At 48.8% G+C, this 7,657-nt stretch overlaps 1 pseudogene; it reads left to right on the top strand.

The window, feature by feature from the left end:
* Positions 1 to 2,059: 2,059 nt before the first annotated feature.
* LOC147649655 (uncharacterized) lies at positions 2,060 to 4,159 on the top strand (annotated as a pseudogene).
* Positions 4,160 to 7,657: the final 3,498 nt, after the last annotated feature.

Genomic DNA, 7,657 nt, shown 5'->3' with positions numbered 1-7,657 from the left:
CATGATGTGTCACAGATGCTGGAAAAGGGTTTGGTGGGTAAAAGGGGTTTGCAGCAGTGGGTGGAGGAGCAGGGCACAAATAGCTTTTCAGCAGCAGCTTGATCTCACCTGGATGCACATCAGAGTTATGTTCTTTGAGCTGTTTGTCAACCAGGTGACCACTGCAGAGGGCTTTGCCTACAGGATTGAGTAGGAGTGTCTCTGAGACTGATGCCCTACCCCTCACTCTGCTGGCATTGGGAGCTCAATTCAGTCACTGTGTCAGGCTCATCAGCAGACCTGTTTCCATTTCAATCTGTTGGGTGCACTCTGACCACAGACAGGCCATGGCAGTGATAGAGACCTGTCTGAAACTAATAGACCCTGATAGATAGAAAATGAAATCTGTTTGCTCTGCTCTGTAGTCTGCTCACTTCCCTAATTTAGTCCTGCTTACAGGGGCTTCTTACCGTGCTAACACTTCTCCAGGGGTTTCCCCAATAATGGAAACAACTTTGTTAGGGACTGAAGACAGGGAAAGAGACAGTAAGTTCCATTTGTTTGACACAGTTTAGAGGTCCCAGTGGGAGCACTTTGAATCTGTGCAGTCTGAAGTGAGGGTTCTTGGGCCTTTCAGGGTCTTTTTCTTCCCTTAAGCTTTTCACCCCATGTATAACCTCCAGCCCAGGCAGGACATGGAGCTCAGCCAGAAGGGAAGGCAAAATGTTGTGGGGTTAGTTAAACTCCCAGGAAGGGTTTGCTGCTGGATGTGGCTGTGAAAGCAGCTCCCCTGTGGGACGACAAGTCTCAGAGCAGCAGGGCTCCCCAACAGCCTCTCCTGCTCTCAAACATTCTTTCTCTCATCAGGTTTACTGTAGAACTGGAAATCTTGATGATGATAAAAATATTTTTGTTGATTTTTATGCTTTGCTTTTGACCACTGAAAATGTGTTTACAACAGAGTTGTTAACACCCTGAAAATAAACAAGTGTGAATACAGCACTGATCATGCTACCACAAAAATTAATGTTGCATGTGCAACATTAACTACTGCTAAAGAATTTAATTTAATTAGGGAATCAGTCCTTATGAAAGCCAGCGAGCTGACAGCCCAGAGAGCTGAAATCTTCTGGCTGTGGCAAGAGGTGAGCACACACACTCACTGGGAGCGTGCTCCTGTTGGCTGCTGCAGGGACACAGCTGCACAGCTGGCAGGGGGACAGAGCAGGGTGCATGGGCTGCCAGCCCTGTCACTCTCTGCACAAGCATGGACTGGGAGTACAGAAACCATCTTTAGGGACTCAGTTTGGGACAATATTCAACTTCACCAAGTCTCTGGGTGGAAATAGCTTCCAGTCACTATAACCAACCTGGGGACAATATAAACCCACAATCTAGAGAAGAAATCCTCCAGAACCAATTAGGCTCTTGAGCTAACATGTACACTTTGGACTCTGTCCTGGGTTGATTATGATGTTAAATTGTATCCCCATTCGTCCACCTAACCCAGACACAGGTTCTGTATTCTTAAAATTCCATCTGAGAGTTAAAGTGAGTGGAAAAGAAGCACCAAGTCTGTTATCAGAGACTGTACTTGCTCCCCCTGCATCGGGAGTTTTGACTACAGCACAGACAGACAACAAGACACAGATCACCTTGGCTTTCCAGCTAGCCGGAGCAGAGAGGTCTTCCTGGACTGTTTTCTTTCCCTTTTCTGAAACGAATCGAACTTGCTCTGGACTGGGGACTCGAGGGAGCACAGGGAGCTTGCACCCGTGGACTACCGGGAGCCCAGCCTGGGCAGCGGCATTTTCCAGCGCCAGAGGGACTGATAACAGAGCGAACACCCCCAGGAAAGAGACCCTCTGAAGTTTGTCATCTTTTCTGAACGGCGAGAGGTTTTGTAATTTGATGTGGTTCATTCTTGTGCTGGGTAGTGTTGTGCCTGTGAAATAAACAGGTTTTTTCCACTTCTCTCAGAGAAATCTCTTCCCGAACTGGTCGGGGGGTGGGGGGAAAAGGGCCACGTGGGTTTGCTTCCCGGGGTGGGGGGGAGCCCCACTGGAGGTGTTCTCCCAAATTTGCCCTAAACCAGGACAAATACATTCATTGGCGCCCAACATGGGGCACGAGAGAGTGGAAAAACCCTGTACTGATTGTACTGAAGTGGCAATTACTTTGTATTGTGATAAGATAAAGCAGTCCCTAGCCATCCAGCCATGCTGCTTGAATTAATAATGTCTTTTGGGGTGCAGGCCTTCATGTGTTTCTGGTCGCTAGGCTTTTTTGAGGTTTTAATACCTTTATGGTCCCTTGGTTTATTTTCTTATCCACAACTAGCCCCGGTATTGTCCCTAACACATAGCTTCTACAGTAGAGGGTCATGGATTAGAATAGCTATTGGGCTGGGCCTAGTGATTATGATTTCTAAGAAGTTTATTCAAGTGCTGCAGTCTGTTCCAAATATAAAGGATTCATGGGTATGGTTATGTACCCAGTTTGTTAGAGGAGGAGTAGGGAATGAGGCTTTTCAACCTTTCCTTTCCTTCTTCTCCTCTGAATCGGTTACATCACTATTGGAGAGTGTTCAGTTTCCCCTGAATGTTAAAGAGACCATCTTTCTGGCATTTAATCTGGTAAGTTTCCTCTATACAGTCTTCAGCCTCTCTAGAATGAGGGCTGGGATTTCCAGAGGGACTGATGAGACCCCAGAACCAAGCATGGAAAATCCTGAGTGGGGTGGAGAATGGGAGGATATGGGCCAAATCCTGAAGGAATTATCTGACCCTGTAGGTTGGGACTTTCTACATGAGCAAATTCTGAATCCAGCTGAGGTGGGGAAATACCTGAAAGAGAAGTGTCAGGATAATTCCAAAGAAAAAAAAGATCATTGCAGTAAGCTGGGCCCTGGCATATGCTTATCGTACATTGCTGGATACTGTAGGGCAGCAGACAGGAGAAAGGGGACAGGGAGAGAAATCAACAGTTACCCCAATTACTCAGGCTGCAGCCAACCTCCCAGTTACAAAGGTGGTAGCTAAACCAGACAGCAAGCCTCAGCCCATGGCTGTTGCTACTAGCACAAGAAGTGGAAAGTGCACAGACAAAACCGATCAACCAGTGGATGATGATGATGATGAAGCAGGAGAAGGACCCTCAATGCCTCCTGACACAAAACCAAGAGTCAAAGCAACTGGCACAAGATCAGAGGCTAATATTGAGTCCTTTTCCCTGAAAGATCTTCGTGGCCTAAGGAAGGACTACACTTGACCTGATGAATCTATAATTAGTTGGTTAGTCCATCTGTGGGATGCCACAGGTGAAGCTACAGTTCTGGATGGCACTGAAGCGAGGCATCTGGGATCCCTGTCACACGATCCGGTTATTGACCAGGGGATGATGAGAGGGGCTAACCCTCGCAGTCTCTGGGCACGGGTCCTTGAAAGTGTAGCCCAAAGATATCTGTGTGTAGATAATCTTTACATGCAGCAAACACAATGGAAAACCATCGAACAAGGGATCCAACGCCTGAGAGAAATGGCAGTGGCAGAGAGTGTTTTTTCAGATGACATCCCAACTAAGAATCCAGACTTGGTGCCATGTACATCCGTGATGTGGCAAAAATTGATATGACTTGGGCCACAAGAATATGCATCTGCGTTAGCAATGATGAAACGGGATGAAAGGGAGGAGACCGTGCTGGATATGGCGAAGAAGCTTCGAGCATACGCAGATGCCGTGCATGGCCCCACACATGCAAGAATCGCAGCTGTGGAAACACGTCTGCAGAGATTAGAAGATAAGATAGAGGAGAATCACAAGAAACTTAGAGATGAAAGAGGACCTTCTCCAAATCTCAGCAGTACAGATCAGAGGTCCTGGCACTCAACGCAGGCGTTCCCCAGATCGGGAGAGAAGGTATACCCCACGAGCTGAGCTGTGGTTCTTCCTGCGTGATTGTGGAGAAAACATGAGGAGATGGAATGGGAAATCTCCTGCAGCTCTAGCACAATGGGTGTGTGAACTGAAGGAGGAGAAGAGTCACAAAGGAAGTTCCACCAAAAGGGAAGCAGCTCCAGTTGCCCTTAGCCAAACTGCCAGGTATGATGATGATGACATGTCTGACCCCCTTGAAGGAACATCCAAGACATATACCAAAGGAAAGGATAACCAGGCTTAGAGGGGCCCTGCCTCTAGCCAGGTAGAGGCTAGGGAAAATCGTGGTTTTTGGACTGTGTGGATTCGTTGGCCTGGCACATCAGAACCACAACAATATGAGGCTTTGGTTGACACTGAAGCACAACTCCTCCTGGCACCCCGACTACCGGTGCTAGGATGGATGTTCAAGGGAAAGGTTCCTTCCATCCATCATGCAACCAGTGCCACATGGAGCAAGTGGATTGCTCTTATCACGCAGCGCGCCCGTATTGGTAAACTGAACCGACCTGGGATTTTGGAAATAATTACAAACTGGCCTGAAGGTGAAAATTTTGGTCCCACAGATGAAGAACAAGAGGAAGTGACAAGGGCTGAAGAAGCTCCACCATATAACCAGCTGCCAGCAGAAGAAACACGCTACGCTCTTTTCACTGATGGTTCCTGTCACGTCGTAGGGATGAACTGGAAGTGGAAAGCAGCTGTATGGAGCCCCACACGACAGGCTGCAGAGGCCACTGAAGGAGAAGGTGGATCAAGTCAACTTGCAGAACTCAAAGCTGTTCAACTGGCCCTGGACATTGCTGAAAGAGAGAAGTGGCCAAAGCTCTACCTCTACACAGATTCATGGATGGTGGCCAATGCTCTGTGGGGATGGTTGGAGAGGTGGAAAGAGGCTAATTGGCAGTGTAGAGGAAAACCAATTTGGGCTGCCAAAGAGTGGAAGGACATTGCTACCAGAGTAGGGAGACTACCAGTGAAAATCCGCCATGTAGATGCCCATGTCCCCAAGAGTAGAGCTAATGAGGAACACCAAAATAATAAGCAGGTAGATCAGGCTGCAAAGATACAAGTGTCAAAAATAGATTTGGATTGGGAACATAAGGGAGAGTTGTTCCTAGCCCGATGGGCTCATGATGCCTCAGGTCATCAGGGTAGAGATGCCACCTATAAGTGGGCACGAGACCGAGGGGTGGATTTAACTATGGACAGCATTTCTCAGGTTATTCATGACTGTGAGACATGTGCTGCGATCAAGCAGGCCAAGCGGTTGAAGCCCCTCTGTTACGGTAGGTGGTGGTCCAGGTACAAGTATGGGGAGGCCTGGCAGATTGATTACATCACACTGCCCCAAACCTGCCAAGGCAAGCGCTACGTGCTCATGATGGTAGAAGCCGCCACAGGATGGTTGGAAACCTACCCTGTGCCTCATGCCACTGCCCGGAACACCATCCTGGGACTTGAAAAACAGGTCCTTTGGAGGCATGGCACCCCTGAGAGGATTGAGTCAGACAATGGGACTCATTTCAAGAACAGCCTTATAAACAGCTGGGCTAGGGAACATGGCATTGAATGGGTGTACCATATCCCCTACCATGCACCCGCTGCTGGGAAGGTGGAGAGGTACAATGGACTATTAAAAATCACCTTAAAGGCACTGGGTGGAGGATCTTTTAAAAACTGGGAGCAACATCTAGCAAAGGCCACCTGGTTAGTCAACACCAGAGGTTCCACCAACCGAGCAGGTCCTGCCCAGTCTGAGTCTTTACATGTAGTAGACGGAGACAAAGTCCCAGTGGTACATGTCAGAGGTCTGTTAGGGAAGACAGTTTGGGTCAATTCTACCTCGAGCACAGACAAACCCATTTGTGGGGTTGTCTTTGCTCAAGGACCAGGTTGGACATGGTGGATAATGCAGAGAGATGGAACAACACGATGTGTACCTCAGGGAGACCTGATCATTGGGTAAAAGGTTACTGCCATTGTCTGTACCTTAAACCACGCAGACACGAAACAGAAGGATATGTGTAAGTGTTGAAGGTATGACCAGGTGAAAGATGGTGTTTTGAGTGAGTAAAATGAGAGAGTGGGGAATCCTGCAGCTCTCCAGCGTGGGGGGTCTGGATTCAGTAGCTTGTTGTGGGGCTTGACAGGGGCATGACGGATATACTGCTTGTATTTTTTGGGTGGAACGGAGGGGAAGTTTCTATGTATGTAAATGTGTGCAGAGTTGGAATGTTAGTTTTGGCAGTAAGTCGACGATATGGGGATAAGGGGTGGAATGTCCTGGGTTGATTATGATGTTAAATTGTATCCCCATTCGTCCACCTAACCCAGACACAGGTTCTGTATTCTTAAAATTCCATCTGAGAGTAAAAGTGAGTGGAAAAGAAGCACCAAGTCTGTTATCAGACTGTACTTGCTCCCCCCGCATCGGGAGTTTTGACTACAGCACAGACAGACAACAAGACACAAATCGCCTTGGCTTTCCAGCTAGCCGGAGCAGAGAGGTCTTCCTGGACTGTTTTCTTTCCCTTTTTCTGAAACGAATCGAACCTGCTCTGGACTGGGGACTCGGGGGAGCACCGGGAGCTTGCACCCGTGGACTACCGGGAGCCCAGCCTGGGCAGCGGCATTTTCCAGCGCCAGAGGGACTGATAACAGAGCGAACACCCCCAGGAAAGAGACCCTCTGAAGTTCGTCATCTCTTCTGAAGGGCGAGAGGTTTTGTAATTTGATATCATTCATTTTTGTGCTGGGTAGTGTTGTGCCTGTGAAATAAACAGGTTTTTTCCACTTCTCTCAGAGAAATCTCTTCCCGAACCGGTTGGGGGGGGGGGGGGGAAAGGGCCACGTGGGTTTGCTTCCCGGGTGGGGCCCATTTGAGGTTTTCTCCCAAATTTGCCCTAAACCAGGACAGACTCCTTGACACCTGCTCAGAGAGGCAGCAGAGTTCAGGAGCTGCCAAAGAGGTATCTTCCCCATCCCCTCCTGCTCTTCCCAGCCCCTCTGCAAGCTCCCTGGGGGTTCGTGGTCCCTGTCTGCAGCCGCAGTGCTGCCGTGGCACCGGCTCTCCTGCACCTGTGGTACCTGCCACGGGTGGCATCTCCACAGACGTGGCAGCAGGGAGTGCTGCAGTCTCGGCTCCAGCCATGGAGAAGATGTGGGGTTGTGGACAGTCCCCTCACAGCCCAGATTGGGAGCGATGTCTTCTTCCCACCCAGCACAGTCCTTACTCCTCGAGACTGCATCCACAAAGGGTGATTAATGCACTCTTTGGGAAAGGACATTAACTGAGAAATCCTATTTACAAAGAGCTTCCTAGTGGTGTCCTCAGGAGAACAGGGACCCAGACAGCCTAGTGTGTGTTATTAGTAATGTAAAAGGACACTTTGTATACTGTTATTTGTCGCTACAACTCCCTGAAAGGTGGCTGTAGGCAGGTGGGGTCGGTCTCTTTCTCCAGGCAACAACTTACAGAACAAGGAGACACAGTGTCAAGCTGCACCAAGACAAATACAGGTTAGATATTAGGAAAAGGCTTTTTACAGAAAGGGTAGTAAAATATTGGAACGGTTTGCCCGGGAAGGTGATGGAGTCACCAGTCCTGGATGTGTCTAAAAAAAGAGGCTGTGGATGTGGCACTTGGTGCCATGGTCTAGTTGAGGTGTTAGGGCTGGGTTGGACTTGATGATGGTGAAGGTCTCTTCCAGCCTGGTGATTCTGTGATTCTATGAGTCTG

Source organism: Cyanistes caeruleus, chromosome 21 (assembly GCF_971803275.1).
Source record: "Cyanistes caeruleus chromosome 21, bCyaCae1.hap1.1, whole genome shotgun sequence".
Taxonomy (NCBI): Eukaryota; Metazoa; Chordata; class Aves; order Passeriformes; family Paridae; genus Cyanistes; species Cyanistes caeruleus.
Note: the sequence above shows the minus strand (reverse complement) of the source record. Positions and strands in the feature narration are given on the sequence as shown.